Here is an 18,348-nt window from a genome sequence, read left to right on the forward strand (position 1 = left end):
CGCATAAGCCAACGAACGGCAGCAGCAACAGCAAAAACGTAGCCTGTAAATGAACAAAAAATAATTAAAAATGCATTTTTCATTAAGGCATTAAAATGCACGGTCAGTGGGGACGAGACGACGACAGAGAGTGCGGGGCCTGGTGAGAGAGGCCATTCATTTATTTCATTTATCTTGGGGTTGCCCCAAACCGAACTCGACTCGAAACGCGAATTGCGAACTGCAAACTGGACTGCGGCCCGCCAGTTCATTGATTACAATGCCCGATGTCAGTGCTGGCGATGGCACTTGAAACGATAACTTAATTATTGTTAATTAAAATATAAATACAATTTAATATGGAAAATGCTTTCAAAAGAGAGTTTAGCATTATAATAAGCATATTTCTTGGGTTAAAAGAGAATAATAAGCTTAATTTTTCACATTTTTCTGTATTTTTTATGGTTTTGTGATTTTTCTGGAATCTAATTGTCTTTTGGTCACACTTTTTGAGGTGTAGAAAATTTTTTTTCTTTTGCTAAAATGTTACAAAAAATTTATTAGAATTTATAATAAGCCATAAGAGCTTGATTTTTCTTTATACGAGAAATATTTATCCCATCTGGAATTAATTTAGCTTTAAGATCTATCAAATCTTGATTTAAGCTTCTAAATTTTATATTTCCTTGGTCACACTGCTTTCCTGGTTTTTTTTTTCCTTAAATATTAAGGATATTCAACCATTTAGAAAAGCTTTCCCCAGGATTATTCAGCCACAAATTCTATAATATATATTTAATTATATTTATATAACCAATAGTTTCATTTCGATTAATCTTTTAAAAAACACTTCTTTTCTGAACTCCCATCCCAAAGCCACTGGGTAGAGATGTTCGGGGAGTTGCGTTTATGTCATTTTGAAATTATCATTAATACCTTTGGGGGTTGAGTTTGTGGGGTTTCGGGTGCTGCTGCTGGGCTTATCGAAAAGGGGTTAAGCATTGAGCAAAGAGAAAGAGAGAACGGGGGGACTTTGGTGCGCAGATATGACCACTTCATTTTGCAAACAAACAGAGGCAACAACAACAATTTCTGCGGTGTGCAGGTCGGAAAAACCCAAAGAGAGAGAGAGGGGCAAAAGGAAAAGCAAAGTGGGGAAAAGGTGGAGGAGAACACGGAGAACGACGAGAGGCTTGTGGCGCGTGACGGTCATTGAAACAATGCGCGGAAAAACGCGTGTAATTAAAACAATAAAAAGCGGCAAGCGACAACAACAACAACAACAATACGACAACAACAACATACAGGCAAAATGTCGAGTTAAGTTTTAATTTTCACAAGTGTGAAAAATACTATTGAAAAAGGCCGCCCAACACATTCGCGAAACAAAAAGCGCGCCTCTGCCAACGAGCCACTTCCGCCCAACAACAAATACAACAACAACAGCTTCAACAACAACAACTACAATACTATTTTCAACAACTACAACAACAGCTATAAATAAAAACAACAACTAAAACAGGCAGAACAACTACAACAACAAACAATTAAAGCACCATACCAAACCAAACCAAAAAAAAAAAAAGAACTCTTGAAAAACACTGAGAATGAAAAGAATTTGTGCAGTTATTTTTTGTTCTCCCCTCTTTTTTTTTTTTTTTGCGCAAATGAAAAGTGTTAAATTATATGGCCAGCAACAAGATAATACTCAGGTGGGGCGGAAAAATAAAAGCAAAAAAATAGTAAAGAAGGAAAAAGCAAAGAGCTTTTCCCTAAGGCAATCCACTTTTCATACTAAAATAGTTTATTCCGGATCGCAATCTAATTGAAAGGATTGTGTATAATGGTTGCAAGAGAACATTAATATTATATATATATTTATTTTTAATTCAACATCAAACAGATAATATCGGCGTACAGCGAATGACAATTAAATGCGAATTAAATGAATTTTAAACAGATGCAAAGAAAATCCTATATGCAAATATATTTCTATATATATATATACATTTCCTGCAAATAAAACGAATTAAATTGAATGCTTAGCTGAATTACAAATGCATTTGTGTAATAATTACAATAAAATATTAATACAGGGTATGAATATTAAACCAAAAATTAAACAAATTATGTTGAATCGAAAAAGGAAATTAAATTACATAGTAATAAACATTAAACTGGCTTTAATTGGGTCATAAAAAGAGCTGTTAAGACATTTCCGCATCCTTAAAATTGAAAGGATCGAGATGTGATGTGTGGGAAGACAATGGGAAACCATTGAAAAGCCCACGCGATCGGCTTCAATTTACAAGAAAAGTGAATGTCTCAGCGTTTTATATGTATTTTCCCAGAGCTCTCTGAGTTTGGTGACTGTTTCTAAACCCGAAACGTAACGAAAACGAAATGAAAGCGAATTTTTTTTTGGCCAGCTGGTGGGGATCTCTTTCGGTCTCGATCTCCTCCGGTTCGCGGGATTGCGCAATGTCACATCCGAAAAATCGGAAGTGCCCGAAAAATCAATTGCAGTTTGTTGTTTGTTTATTTGTACTCGAACTTCTGCTTCGGGGGGGCACAGAGTGAAGTAATCAGAGTAAATAAATATACAGACTGATGAAAAGAAATCAGACGAGGAGGAGGCACCCAGAAATGCCAATCATGCGCGCTAATAACAGAAACAACATCGTCGCAGCATCATGATGTTGAGAGACTACAGAAACAGACTATAGATAAAGACGATGATGAGGACCATAACGATGGGGATTATCATCATCGTGATGATGGTGGAAGATGGCATCAAAGCAGCAGAAATCAATTTAATGCAGTGCAATCAAAAAGTTGAAATTGAAGTGCGGAGTGCGGCGGAGTGGCAAAGGCAAAGACAACTTGAAAGTGGCCACAAAAATCTGAAGCAGTTGCCACAACGGATTAGTTGCATAAATCAACAGTTTGCCTCGGTGACATAACACCTTAAAAGGTGTCCATCATGAAACATAACACCTGGAAGATGACTCTGAGGTATAAAAAATACCATGGGGGAATGACTTTTAGCATTGATTCTCTGCTCTGTTTGGCATTTCGTATTCAAGTTGTGTCGTAAAGCTTTCTTTGAGTCTTTTTTCGATTTATAATAAGGGTTTGTTTTCTGCTAATGCCATTTTTATTAGCTTGAAGAATTCTTCAAGAGCTATTTTTTATGCCTGTTTTATTCTTTTATGTTACAAGATGAGATTTTAATGGGGGGAGCTAAACTGCTATAATCTTTTAGCAAATTTAATTTTGATTTGTCTTGAAGATTGATTTTTTGTTGTTGTTGAAGAAGAATGTGCTTAGTTTTGAGGGAATTTTTAAAATTAAATTAAATAAAATTGATTTATAAATAAAAAATATTTTAAAAAATTAATTAATATTAAAAATTAAGTAATATTTCTTATTAAATATTAGCAATATTAAAAATATACGTAATATTTCTTACTAAATATTAGAATTATAAAAAATAAGTCATATTTCATTTTGAATATTAGCAATATTAAAAATAATTACAAAATTTTATTGAATAAAAAAAATTAAAAATAAATATATATTTTTTTTTTAATATTTAAAATATTTAAATATAAAAAAAAACATAAAAAGCCTTTATTAATTTTGGTTTCTACCTTTCTTACTACTTTTAATATTTCTTATTAAATATTTTAAATAAATAATATTTCTTATTAAATAACTAAAATATTACAAATAAATATATATATTTTTTAAATATTTAAAATATTAAAAATCACAAAAGAACCCATTGAAAGCCTTTATTAATTTTGGTTTCCATCTTTTACATACATTTTGTTGATGTCTTATTTAAATGAAAAGCGAAAGGGGATGAGTGGATGGATTTTTGGAGCGGGGAGTGTGAAATGCTGTCGCGGATTTGCATAAATGCTTCATTATATGCCATTATCATATACATATTTAGTTGTTGGGGCCACACAACACCTTCACTTTCAACGATTTGTTGTTTTTGTTTAATTTCGTGTTGTTTGTTCCAAGTTTTGTGTGTTCCCTTCGATGTTTTTTTGTGTTTTGTGTTTCGTGATGTTGTGTCAACAATTTGCTGCTGGACACGACAAATTTTTGGGCTTCAAAAACACAACAAACACACACACACACACACCCATCGCACACCCGATTACAGTTGGGATATTTCCGGCTGGCCATCATCATCGTTTTGTGGCTGGGAATTTGAAGCCTGGGAGTGGGAAAGGTTTTTGTTTTTTATTATTACTTTTGTCGTGGGTATTTTTTTGATTATTTGTGGGTTATTTTTTGGCACCTGCTGTGCGGGGCACACCTCCTCTCAGCTCCGTTTGGCAATGTCCCCAACACATGCGGCAATTAATCATGGACAATCGAGAGCTTGAAGCTTGGAGGAGGGCGTGTCCCAAGGCGAGCCAAGCAATCGCAACTGGACAGCCTCAACATTGTGCGTGTGCTCAGACTAATTACGAGTCAATTAAAGATACAAACCGATCCGATCCGAGAGATACAACTGAACTGAACTGAAACGGCATTCCAAGCTTTTCAATTTTAGAATTGTTGCCGTGAAAGTTGCTTGACCTGCAATACAATTTTGTATATATTTTTTCTGATTTTTTTAAGCGGAAATCATTGAGCGACATTTTTGATGGCCCCAAATTAACAATTAATTGAATATAAATTAACGCACACACATTTTTGCTTTAAATGAATGGAAACTGCGGTTGACTTGGGCTTTGGTTTGTCATTTAACGATATGCTAATTCCCTGGCTGTCGTTGCTGATTTATACAGAGATTTATATATATATATACAAAGTATTATATGGAATGGAATGAATGTGAATCATTTTGAAAGAGTGAATTCCATATGAGTCATATTTTTTGGAGGGGAATTTATAAGCGAATTTCTCTAAGGGTATAACAAAATGTACCACAACTGTTGTTCTTTTGAGTAACTGTGGCTAAACCCCCTTAGCTTCTTGATTGATTATGAAAATGCTACACACATATGGAATGCGGAAGGCCTATAATCAATGATCAATGATGATGATGATGATGATAATGATGATGATACATGAACTGTTACGATGTTTATTTATTTTTTTTATAAAACGCTGCAACCGTCCATCGATGATGATGATGAATGCCAGACGATAGCAACCGTAACCATTATTATTATTTATGATTATTGTTTGCTCTCTCTCTACCCTGGAATCGTATCGGTTTGGTTTGACTTTGGAGGCGGAGACGGAAATGGCCAGTTGAACTAGATAATTGAAATTGAAATTGAAAGAGGAGGATACAAGATTAAGCTTGGAAACTAACTACAAAGTCAAGTTGTTGAAACCCTAATTAAAATCTCTTAATTAAAGAGTTAATTCTCTCGATAATTATATATCTATTTTAAGTTCCCTTGATCTGATGGCAACCTTAAAACCCGTTTGCATAGACCAAACTCAGGGTCAGATTGCATAGGTTTTAGATACTTTAGACTTTAAAATGGTATTTAACGATGAAATCTAATGATGTTGATTTATGGCAACTGCTTGTGAAATGTGTCACGTAGAGAAGAATCGTTGAATTTCCCTGAATTGTTTGGTGCAAGGAAAGTCGATCACTCGATCACTGACCTCTGGCACAACTCTAGCTCTGATAACACTATCTTTATTAAGGAATCGCCTTGTTTGTTCTGCTTTAAATTGTATTTTTTATGGGTTTACAGTTTCTTAAAGACTCGATATGGTGCCATGAACTAAGATAAACTGTTGGTATTTATCTAAGCAAACGATTTGAGTGATTAATTAGGGGAGATATTGATTTCTTTTTTAGTTTTTGGTAGTGAGTTTTTATGTATTTGAGATCGTATTTAGTTTGTGTAACTATATTTTAGATTTTGGATATTATTTTTGTGGGTTAAAGAACTGATTTAAGGAAGGAATATTAATTTAGAGACATTTTTAAAGCAAATTTTAGATTTGAGATATTTTTTTTGTGGGTTAATGAATTGCAGGAAAGAAAAAATATTAATTTAGAGACATTTTTTAAGCAAATCTTAGATTTTAGATATTATTTTGTGGTTTAATGAACTGATTTTAAGAAAGAATATTAATTTAGAGACATTTCTTAATCGATTATAATTTAACTAAATTATTTAACAAATTCTCCATTCTCTCAACTCTTTTTCTGTACAATTCTTTACAATTCTCCACAATTCTTTGTAAATTCCTAGATATTTTTTCTTAGTCTTTGGATCAATTCAATTAGCTTGCAACGCGGTGAAATTGTAATTTGTGGCTTTTGTTGGTGTTGCAAGTTGCTGTTGTTGTGGCAAGTTGCTGTTGGTGTTGTTGTTGATGTTGTTGGTGATGTTGCCAGTGGCTAGTTGCTGTTGTTGAACTTGTTACAGTTCAAATTAACATTTTTATTGAGCGTGGCCGGTACCGGACCGGATTTTCTTTCTTTCACTCGCACTCTTTGGGGTCTTTTTGTTTTTGTTTTCTTTTTTTTTCTCTCTGTATCTGGTATCTGTATCTTATTTTGGCATCTGTATCTCTGTGTGTGTGTGCTTTGGAGTGGGACGTGTGCTGCAAAAATGCTGACCGGTGGCCATGTGCTGCTCGAGTGTGTTGCCTTTGGAGAGCAGAGCAACTGAAACCGGCTTGACACGTTGCCAAAGTCGACGACGACGACGACGACGTCGGTGGCTGTTGTTGTTTCAATTCAATGATAATGGGTGTGTGTGTGTGTGTGTGTGTGTAGTGTGTGTTTGGTGATGTTTTCCAACAAATGCCGTTCCCCGGCGCGTTTTGGTGGCGACTTTTACAGCTCACAAATTGCGTTTGCCTTGTTGCCACCATTAAACTTGAACTTGTCAAGCGATGCGTGGCGATTTCTGGCGGGGATTCATGTGCCGTGCAGCACCAGGTAACCGATCGCCCAAGAGCTTCAACACTGACCCTACTCAGGTGTCTCGGGTGTCTCGGGTGTCTCTTGCCTTGGCCGGAAAGTTCAATTGAAAACTTTCAAGTGCAATCGAAGTAGGGGCTCCTCCTCCTCCTCCTTATTTTTTATTCGGCAAAACACAAAACTATTTCGAGAACTTTGAATGATTCGTTAGAAACACTGGCCACTTGATTGCATTGGCAGCGGTGGCGAGTCCTGCAAATGAAGCTCCATTGTGTGGGGCTAAAGTTTACCATTCCGGAGGAATGGTGGAAGTGGGAGCAACTTTTCGGATAGAGCTCATCCATAGCTGCAGGAGACTACTGACTACTTGCAACAGGATCAATTTCCCAAAAAGAAACACACTCACTTTAGGTTGGCAGGGAAAATCAAAAGAAGAAATAGAAAGCTAAGCAAAAGTTTGCGGAAACTTAACTTTTTGCAAATGCAAACCAATGCCGCAAACAGTCAACAAAACACATCTGCCAGAGACATCAAACAGAGGAGCTGTGCTACTGCAGCACTTGAAGAAATAAAGCCATGACATTAAACAGCCAAAAAGCTGTTAAATGCAAGACAAATAAAATCCAAAAGAAAGTAGAGAATGCCAAGGGAAAAGTTTAAGAATATCTCTTTGTGTAAGAAAGGTATTTTTTTATTTTTAATAGATTTTAGCTTGAAAAGCAGTGAAGGATGCATTTCCCACCCTGTAAATCATATATATTCTTGATCAGCATCAATAGCCTAGTTGATAAAGACATGTTTTGGAGAAAAAAAAGTTTTGAAAATTTTTTTAAAAATTTTAAAATTTTAAAATCGTTAAAAGTATCAAAAATTTATACAAAATTTAAATTTTTTTAATTTTATAATTAATTATGCAGATTTTTTAACCTTGAAAAAACTTAAACAAAAACCCTTTCCGAATTAAATTTAAAACATTTTTGGCTGAGTTACAGATTTTTTAAATTTAGAGTTTTCCCAAAAATATTTTTTTTTAAATTTTATTATTTAAAATTGTTAAAAATTTGAAAAAAATAAATTCAATTAAAAAAATAAAACTTCTTGCCCAAAAAATCAGGTTTAAAAACCTAAATTATTTTTTAATGAATTTTTTTGTTTTATTTTCTAAAAAGTAACATCATTAAAGTTATTTTTTTATATTTTTAAATATTAAAATTTAAATTTAAAAAATTTAAATTAACCTTAAAAACAAAACAAAAAGCAACCCCACTTTGTAATCCCATAAACAACCCAATTACCCCATCTTCCTCCCTAGGTTTTGTCACAGTGTAGCCACCATGATTGCCAACATAAGCCGGCTTCGGCAGATTCTTGGCAGGCACAGCAGTAGCAGCAGTCTCCTAAAGTCGGTTAAATATTCATACCTCAATCCCTCGGGTGGCCCCAGGCAAAGCAAACTTTTATCAAAGTAAAATTGCAATTTATGGCTTATGAAATGCACTTATCATCATCCCTCACAGGAAAAAATCAAAATCAAAATCAAAAATCTTTTAAATGTGAAATGTGAGGCTCTCAATCGTCGTTGAACTCTGAGGTAGACCTGGTCTCGGATGCGGATTTCGGGGCGAAAGTTGTGTCAATTTTTGGTCAACGCTTTCGCAGTGACCAAATGCCAAATGAAGAGTTTTACAATGTAAAAGTTTAGTTTGTATTTATTATTATTTTTTTTTTATTTGTGCAAAACCCGTTGGCGGTGGCGGGACAAAGGCCTCCCCTGATCGATGAGAGACTTTCTCAGACCGATGACCGCCGCAGCGTCGATCGATTCCACCAATCGATTGATTAATTGCTGGAAAGCCAAACTCAAAAACAAAGCGAAACTCAAAACTAAACTGTTGCAACCCACACAACCTGACAGAGATTTCGTATTTATAACAAATCCGAAGGAGAAACCTAAAGCCCCAATCCACCAGGCCCCTCAAGACTGGTGTCCTATAATCTCATGAATTTGCAATTTCTTCATTTGTTTGCTTATTGCATAGAGTGGAAGTTGGGGGGAACTGCAAGAGCTTTAAATAGTTACTGCAAAAGTGATATTTTCTGGATATTACTTGAAATATTTCAAATAAATAGAGACCAGAGATATCTATCTATATATTTTTCTATATTTAACAAAAATTTGCACTAAAAAGTCTTTGCCGTAAAACCAAGAACATTTTATTAGCCATAGTTTCAGATAAGTTTCCATGTTTTCATGAAGTCCACCCTTAAATCAAGACAAGACCCCATCTATAATTATTTAGGGATCATTTTTATATTTCTTAAATTTATATTTAATTTATATATATTATTTTTAATATATAATTCCCTTCGTTTGGTATATTATAGCGAATTGCTTTAATTTTGCTGGTAAATATCTCATAAAAACCATGGCAAATTTAACCCAAAATTTGTAGTGCAAAAAAAACTTACACTCGTGCACTTGTAATTCCCAACTGGTTCTAGCATTTCTGGAATGAAGTGACCTGTGCCGGCCTTAGATTAATAAAATGTGTGTGTGTGTGTGTATAAGTTTGTGCCATAAAATATGTGCTCTTTACATACTTAATTACCTTAATTTCAATTTTCAATTTTTCTTAAATAAAGAAAAATTTCCCATTTTAAGGTAAAAATTTGTACGAGTGCAAGTCGAATATACTATGTAATTCCCCTGGTTTTAGCTCTCAGTCAACCTTTACCCCGGGGTCATTAAAATGTCGTCTCCTCCCCTGATTTCTGTATAAACGCCCAAGAAATTATTTTTCCAGGCTACCTTAGCCAGCCTTTAAACCCATTCTTGGATGCATTTGGCTGCACTCTAATTACATTTCGAGTGTGGCCAGGCCAAGTTATCGTCATCATCATCATCATCATCATCATGGTCAGTCTGGGCCAGAAGAAGAGGCAACGAAGAAGCACCCTTGACTGTGCACTCAAGCATAAGACTTTGTTTTCTAATTTGGCTTTAACCTTTTTGACCAGCGTAGACAGGAGGGAAGAAGACCAACAAAAAAAGAGACCAAAAAAAAAGAAGATACTCAAAATAATAGACACAAAAAAAACGAAACTAAAAAGGTAACAGCAAAAAGAGGGGGTAATTGAACCCACGTAGACATAACCTTGACTTGGCCCCTTGAATTATTTTGTTTGGCCTTTGCAAGTGCCGACTTTTCGAGCCTCTCTTGACTATCTTTTTGAACTCGAGTGGAAGCTCTGATTTTTCCGATTTTCTTCAGATTTTTCCGATTTTTTTCCCTTTTAGTTTTTCATGAAAATTCGCACATCATTTGTCATGAATTCGATTAAAGTTTGCTTGCCATTGCAGCTGAGCAATTTTCCCTCCTTTGTGCCATTCAACTTGTTCGAGTTGCAAAAGTTTTTCATCGCATTTGATTGCGTTTTTCTGTATTTTTTTGTTATATTTTTTATTCTTTTTTTTTATTTTTATTGCCATTCAATTGCCATTTCAATTGGAATTGCGATTAACCGTGAACATTCTTGAGAATGTGCATTTAAATTAAGAAGAGTTTCCAGCAGAAAACTTAATATATTCAGGGAAAATGTATGAATAAATGAGAAGAGTCCAGGGAAGATGTATTTATTGTAAAAGAGAAGTGAATTTGAAGGATTTTATTGAAATTTAATTAAGATTTGAACTTTTTCAAGAACATTTACAAGTATTTTTGTATAAAATGCCTTGACTAACAGCTAAAACCTTCTCCCTTTCTTTTAATTTAAATCAGCAATTGAAAAATTAACGTAACTTTATTTCTATTTATTTATACACTCAACAAGTTATAATTAAACCCGAGAGAAACTTTTATTTAACTATTTAAATGGTTGGCAACAAAATTAGGTAAATGGTTAAGCATAGACACTTGATTTAAGGCAAAGTTTTCCCCCGAAAACTTTTCTATTTATTTATTTTTCTAAGCGTTAATGAAGAAAAGCGCCCCCCCCTCCCGAAACATTTCCTCAGGTTTTCCTATAGAATTTGACCGCACAGGCCAAGGCTTTCTTGTCGTCGAGTTTTAATTTGTTTTAAAAACTTTTTGATTGTTTTCTTCTACTGGTTGTGGCTGCATGCAAATGCAGCAGCTTCTTCCGCTGCTTTGGGCATTCATTTGCAGTGGCTTGATTAAATTGTCTCTCCACTCGCCTGTCGCTGTTTAAAGTTTTTAATTTCATTTTATTGACACTACACACTCGGGGGGGAGGAGGGTGTAAGAGACAACAGCTTAAAGCTTTTGTTGCCTGTCGTTGCTGACCCGCACAAAGGCAACAATTTTGCGGCCAAGAGAAGCCACAAGAAGCAACAGCAGTAGCAGCAGCAGCAGCAGCAACAGCAGCAGCTGTCATTACAATTTCCGCACGCATATCAAAGGACAAGTCGGGATATTGCCACAGCAGTTGGAGCTCAGAGCTCACAGAGCTCACCTGTGCAGTCTCCGCCTTCTTCCCCCAAAAAGATTAACTTCTGATGTCCCTGAAAACGTTCTCGTTTGAATGCGGCACGTGGCAAGTTGCTGTGTACAGCCAGGCCCAGATGTTGCCACCAGACACTGGACACTGTGAAAACGTGCTAGAAAATGGCATTGCAAAAGCTGCACTGCTAGAAATATTAAGCACTCTCTCTCTCTCTCTCTTTGCACATTCTAATTTATTTATGTTAATGCAATAAAAACACTCAATTTGCTGTTGCAGCAACCTTATCGCAGCAGCCAGCAGAAAGAGTGAGAGCTAACCTTGTTATTGTTATTTAATTTCCCCCTTTTTTGTTGTTGTATTTATACCATATTCTACTTTTTTTTTTTTTTTTTGTTACATTTGTGCTGCTGTTGCTGGTTGTCAGATATTGTTGCTGCCGGCTGGCTCTTGGCTCTCGGCTCTCGGCTGTTGGCTCTCGGCTGCTGCTGCTGTTGGCCGCATGATTTATGGCGTTGGCGGCAGTTTTTCAGCTTTTTTGCCCATTCTCCCCCCCTTGGTAGGGTGTTTTTTTTCCCCACTGCACTGTGGGTTAAGTGACAAGAAAAGTCCTTAAAAAAATCTAAAGAAAAGGGGAATTATTTAGGGTAATTTGTGGGGTTTCCTTGATTTGCTTTTCATTTTTTTTTATCCCTTTTTAATATTTAAATTATTTAAACATAATTTTTAAAAAAATTTGAAACAAATTTGGAGAAAACTTTATCCTTTAGAAAAGTGGGAATTTGACGAGGACATTTTTAAGGATATTTGTGGGGTTTCCTCGACGTGCTTTTCATTTTTAAATAAGTTTTAAATTATTTCAAATATTTAAATAAATTTTTTAAAATATTACTTGTTTTGCTTTTAATTTTTAAATAAATTTAAAAATTTTAAAAATATTTAATAATAATTATAATAATAAAATTATTTTACAAGGAATTATTTAAAGAAATTTTTGGGGTTTCCTTTTTTGCTTTTAATTTTTAAATAAATTTTAAAATATTTAATCATAATTTTAAAAATATTTAAATATTTATATTTATATTGTAAATTAATTTTTAAATTTTATTTTATTATATTTACATTTTTAAAATACATTTTACAATTATTCAAAACAAGTTTGCTCCAATGTCCACCTTTTGACTTTTTTTTTTTGTTGTTGTGGTACTTTTATTATGACTGTTGTAATGTCTTGTTCATAGACTGCGCCCACTCCTGTAGTTCATATTAAGTCCCCCACCTTGCCTCCCCCCAAAAGCCTCCCCCTTTCGAGTGCGTCATTTGCATTTGTCATATAAAAAATCGCACAAAAAAACAAAAAAAATGAAAGAAAAACATAAATAAAAGCAAAGAAAAAATAAAAAATTATACAAGTGGTAAGAAAAGGTCGCGTGGCTTGTTAGACACGGCTTTTAGTCGCTTTGTGGCCACGCCTGGCCATGTCCCTCTGGAATATCCCTTTGGTGTCTTTATTATTTGCCAACTGTGAAGTTTATAAACAACTCTCTCTCTCTGTCTCGCTGTCTGAGCCTCCTTCGCCGACGTGGCCATTTAATAAAGTCATTCTATTTGCATTTGAGCCTTTGTCTTGTTATTTATTTGCATTTCCAAGTCCTGGCAATGCAGATTGTGCCAAGGCAAGATGGCAAAAAGGGGTGGTAGCTATATATATATACTCTATATAGCATTTGAAATGCCATTTTAATTATATTTCGGGTCTGGGGTCTGGTAGGAGCAAACGAATGCCAAATGCCGAATGCCTGCTTTTCAGGGTTTCTCGTTTTTTTTTTTCGGTTGTTTGTCGTTGTCGTCGTGTGCAAGTTTTTCAATTAAAATTAAATAAAACGACATAAATCATGGAGCTGGAAGCTGGGCCCTAGCCTTGTCTCTCTGCTTGTCTCCTTTTTGCCCCTGTCAACTGTTTAAAAACTAACAAAAGCAGCAGCAACAGCAGCAGCAACAGCCACCGCAAGCAACTTAATTTTGGCTCAAGAGGGGCCACGCTGCGTATGAGCAATCTGCAATCCAGCTTAGCGCAGCTTCCCCATCCTCCTTTCCCTCCTGCTTGATGGACATTTTGTTGTGGCTCTCTCTCTTCTGGGGGGAAGGGAGGGGTAAGGAGGATTGTTGCACTTGTCAACAATCATTAATCAAAGCGGACAGCCAGCTGAGAGCTCTGGGAAAGCGGGAAAAATGTAGAGACCAGCCAGCAGGAATCTTTCAATTAAGTTCCATCTGGCCAAATAAATCAGTGTCCTGTATAGGGTTAAGCCACCATATTGATAGGGTATTTGAGAGCTTCTATATGGGTTGGATTAATGCTGCCTAGGGTTTGTAACACTCATCAAAAAATGTATCTATATTTAAGAAGAATTTTCCTAAAAAATAAGAAAACAGTTTCCAAGATTTAAAGGTAAAAGCATCTAAAAATCCAGTAATAATAATTTATATTTATAATATTTTTTATTTTTTTTTTTTAATGTAGAACTTTTGTTTTTTAAGTGGCTTTATTTGGTGCCTTTTTATAACGGCGAATTGTATTTACTTTGCTGGTCAATTTTTTATAAAAACTTTGGGCAATTTAACCAAAAATTTGTTTTGCAAAAAATGTTCCCACTTATGCACTTGTAATTCCCAACTGGTTCTAGCATCTTCGGAATGAAGTGGCGGGTGCCGGCCTTGGGTTTAGGTAGTGGCGAGTACGTGTGTGTGTGTGTTTGTGCTAAATATGTGTGTGATCTTACCTAAGTGCTATCACATGGCGATCTACATGGCGATTTTAGGTAGGAAAATATAAAGAAAAATCTCTTAACAATTGGGAAAATTATAAATAATTGTTATAAAATTTAAAAATAATGATGAAAAGTAAGAAAATACCCAAAATATTTAACTAATCTCTCAGAACTTTGGGTTAACTAAGAAAATATAAATAATTTAAATATCTACAATTTGAAATATTTAAATATTTATTGTAGCCCAAATAATCTGTAGATTTTTATAATTTACATTTATTTCTACATCAAAATAAGGTCTTTCCATACCCAAACTTATCTCCCATTATTACCATCGTCAACCCAACAAAGGCCACAATTATGCCTGATAATAAAGCTTCTGCGAGCTCATTTATATAATTTGCCATACAAATTCAATTTATGTCAATGTTAATTGATCTTCTGCAATCAACACAAGCAGAGTGAAGCAACCTAAACTTGTAATAATAAGCAAACGAGAAAATATTTGATAAACAAAACAAAAAGAAGATAAATAAAGCTCACACCTTTTGGGTTTTTGGTAATAATAATACCTTCCACAAGATGATATAATACAAGAGCAATGCTGGTAAGCTGCACCTTTCAAGTGCCAACCCAAAAAAAAAGGTATACTTTATATATAAATATATATAGATATATATGTAATCCAGCTCGCGGCGACCTTGGCTAAGCGGAAAATTCAGGGAAAAACCCACACTTTTACAATTGTTTTTAATACTACACTTTCACTTTCCGCCAAAAGTGGGCCTTGAACCATATTCCAGAGAGTTTATATATAACTTTATATAAGTCGTATATATTTAAGATTTTCCCCAAGCTTGCTCTTAATATTTTCCAGCATATTTTCAATTTTTTATTTATTTCTCCCAGACAAAACGTAATTAATGATCTTAGAGGTAGACCTCAAGCCAGAGGCCGGACAGTGGTCTGCGAGCCTTAAATTAAAGTCTCCCTTTAAAGCTACAGTCTACATGGATTTTCAACCAGACTTTTCCCTCTCCTTTACTTGCAGCTACATCGAACCTGTGTGTGTTCCAGCAGCAGAAGGAAAAGCAACAACGTCCAGGACTCTTAGGAACTTGAGACGGTCGCAAGTCCACCTGGCGACCATCAGGTGAGTGAGCTTATGAGACAGCTTTTGGGCTGGGATTGAAATTGGGTATAATTTGGGGTGTGTGTGTGTGTCGCTGACAGGTTGTCCAAAAAATATTCCCCTTTCTGAAGAAAAGATTTCTCAACAAAACAAAAGATAACCCAGTCAAGGCTAAGCGTATTAAATAAAGTTATCTCTTGAGATATTTAAGGCTTAAAAACACTATTTATTTAGCCTAGTTTTTAAGAGTAAAACCTTGATCTATTTCTGGGTGATTCACTTACCTCAACTCTACGCTTAATTGGCTTTTTTGTTTTTTGCAAAAATAAAATCCCATTGTCAGCTTTAAAAGTTGCACTCGTTTTTTGTGCCTGATATCCCGTATGTTCCAGTTTCCTTTGGATTGTTTTTCCAAACACACTCACATACACATATGCTGTGTTGTGTTGTGTGTTTAAGCCTATTTATTATATTTTAACTTGTTCAATGTTCCGTTCACTGTGCACTCATCTCCTCCCCTCCCCCGCCCCCGGTAGCTTTCCCTAGAATTAAACAAAATGCTGCTTTCAGTCTTTGCTTTTTCGCCCACTTTTCTGCCATCGTTGTTGTCCGTCCTCTCGGGTCCTCTCTGGGTGTTGTTTGGTTGTATCAAGTGGGCAGGCTCCATAAAATGGCCAACGGGCATAACAGCAACAGCAACAACGAGCAACAACGATGGCTAACAACAAACAACAAACAAGGAACAACAAGCTGGGCATTAAACGTTTTCGCTTTATCCTGCTGACTGAGCTTTTCGGTTGGTTTTTTGCTCTTGTCGAGCACAGAGTGAGGATATATATCCCACACACACAGGTTGGTTTTCGTTTTCTCGTTTTTGGGTCAAACAGAGGCGGTTCGCTTTGATTTCGATTTCGCAACGTTTAAGATTCCTTATCCCCCCTCGAGGCGATTCGCATTATCATCTGTATATTTCCACAGCAAAAAGGTGCTGCTGCAGCAGCGACTGAAGTCCATGCATCATCTAATTTATGGCCTAAACAAAATGTCCCAAAGGGGTTCTTCTCTCTGTGTGTGTGTGTGTGAGTACAGATAACGAACGCCACTCTGCTTTCGTTTCATTAATTATGCAGCGAAAAATCAACAGCAGCAGCAGGTGCGCACCAGGTATGAGGAAGTGCACGCTGAAACGGACGCTGTTTTGGCCAAAAAGTGACAAGGATAACGCATATAAATTATTGTGCTTGTCATGATTAATTTAGCATTTAAATGAAGTAAATTAACCAAAAGGCAGGGTGAGCATTCCCCAGGAAATAGGGTTACCAATAGGTTAAAAAATAGTGTGGCCTTAAGGCAGGGAATAAATTTTAAACTAGGTTGGTTTTGGTAATTTTGAATATTTTTTCTTTATTGTTTGTTTGTTCTTTTTACTTAAAATACATTTGAAATAAAACAAATTAACCCAAAGCCAGTATGACCAAGCGGTTCATTGAACGCAGTGTGGCCTTGCTTTACAGAATAAAGTCAAATTTAGGTTGTTTTTTTAATAATTTTCTACTATTTTCCTATTTCCATGTCCCCTATTGTTGGTCAGTATCGCCTGCTTGTTCTGTTTTTAGACCCAAACAACTCCTTTCAATTTCCCTCTATTTTTTTTTCTACAAATTTTAGCCATTTCTTGTTGTGTGCTGTTGTGCATTGTTTTGTTCAGGGTTTTTTTTTTTTTCTCTCTCTCTGAATGTGCGACGACCACAAAATCTGTTTATGTGCCGCCGGCCAACTCCAGTTGTGTTTCCCTTCCCTCCCAACATCTCCTTACGGCCGTTTTCCAACTCCGCTGGCTGCATTTGACTTTTATATGTGAACTAATTCATGAAAAATGTATGCGCTGCCTGCCGCCTGCTGCCTGCTGCCTTGTTGCTAGCTCGTGCTTGATTTTTTTCTACTTTTGCTTCCCCGGCGTTGTTGCTTTTTATGCTTTTTTATGCTTTTTTGCTTTCTGCTATTGCTTGGAGCAGCGCCTAAATGAAGAAAAACCGGCCACCATAAATCGTTGTCGTCATCGCCGCCGCTGCTGCTGCTGCACTCGTTTTCAAACTGCAAATGCGACTGCGAATGTGAATGGCAAATGCTCTGTGGCTTTGGCTCCTTCACCAGCCCCACATCTCTGGCATCTTCCGAGTCCGAGTTGAAACTCCATTGCCATAGCCACCGCCATTTCCATCATCCCAGAGCTACGTTCTGCGGCTTTGTTCGTGTGGCAAATAATTAAATTAAGATTTTTATAGCTTAATTGGATGTTTGTCGTGGAGCAAGCCGAGCGCCAAGTGACGAATGGCTTCCCAACCAGGCCCGTTACATTTTTGAGGTGTTACACGGCGAGAAATATAAAATATATAGGTTTTAGATGAAGAATTTTATGGCTTCAGCTTCTATAATTTCTTTTTTAGAGATCAAAATGGGTTTATTTTTGTAGAAAATTGAATTTTTTAGCTCACATTATTTAAACTACCAGTGTTACCATGTATCCATTGAATATAACAGTGTGGCCTTGCACTTTGCTTTGATTTTTCTGTTTAAAAACAATTAAAATAAATTTTAGCCATCATTAAATTTTCCCTAGATTATTTAAATAATCCAAAAATTAATCTTATATATTAGTTATAGTTTTCTTATTATTCTTCCAAATTTTCTCTCAGTGCCTTTGGCAGTTGCAAGTTGCAAGTGAAAGGCAACCCATTGGGGGTGGTCTTAAATCTTGGGTCTTTGGTCTTTAGACTTTTAAACAGTCTGTGGGCCTCCGCTTTGATCTCGATTGGACATTGACAGAGTGACTGGCCAAGACTCTACTCCGACTTGAACAGAATAACAAAAAAATATATATAAATAAATAAAAAAGAAATACAGAACGCTGGTTAAGACAAACTAAGTAGAGCTCTGCTTACGATGCGGGAGCCATCCGTCTGCTAAAATGTTCTACATTCTCAGCAAGAGAATTCTCCAAGAATCGATGGCTTCAACTTTGCCATTTCTCGCGGTTTTAACAATGACAAGTTCCTTGGCATTTTTCAAAGACAAAA

At 35.7% G+C, this 18,348-nt stretch overlaps 1 protein-coding gene across 4 annotated transcripts in view; it reads left to right on the plus strand.

Moving 5' to 3' along the window:
* The window catches only part of LOC108080027 (uncharacterized), a 151,201-nt gene that overhangs the window by 119,291 nt on the left and 13,562 nt on the right, over window positions 1–18,348 (plus strand). For all 4 annotated transcript variants that reach the window (XM_041775084.2, XM_070288426.1, XM_017174611.3 and 1 more), the window contains one exon: window positions 15,191–15,292. The gene's annotated coding sequence lies outside the window, so the exon portion shown is untranslated. The remainder of the gene's footprint in view (window positions 1–15,190; window positions 15,293–18,348) is intronic.

Source organism: Drosophila kikkawai, chromosome X (genome assembly GCF_030179895.1).
Source record: "Drosophila kikkawai strain 14028-0561.14 chromosome X, DkikHiC1v2, whole genome shotgun sequence".
Taxonomy (NCBI): Eukaryota; Metazoa; Arthropoda; class Insecta; order Diptera; family Drosophilidae; genus Drosophila; species Drosophila kikkawai.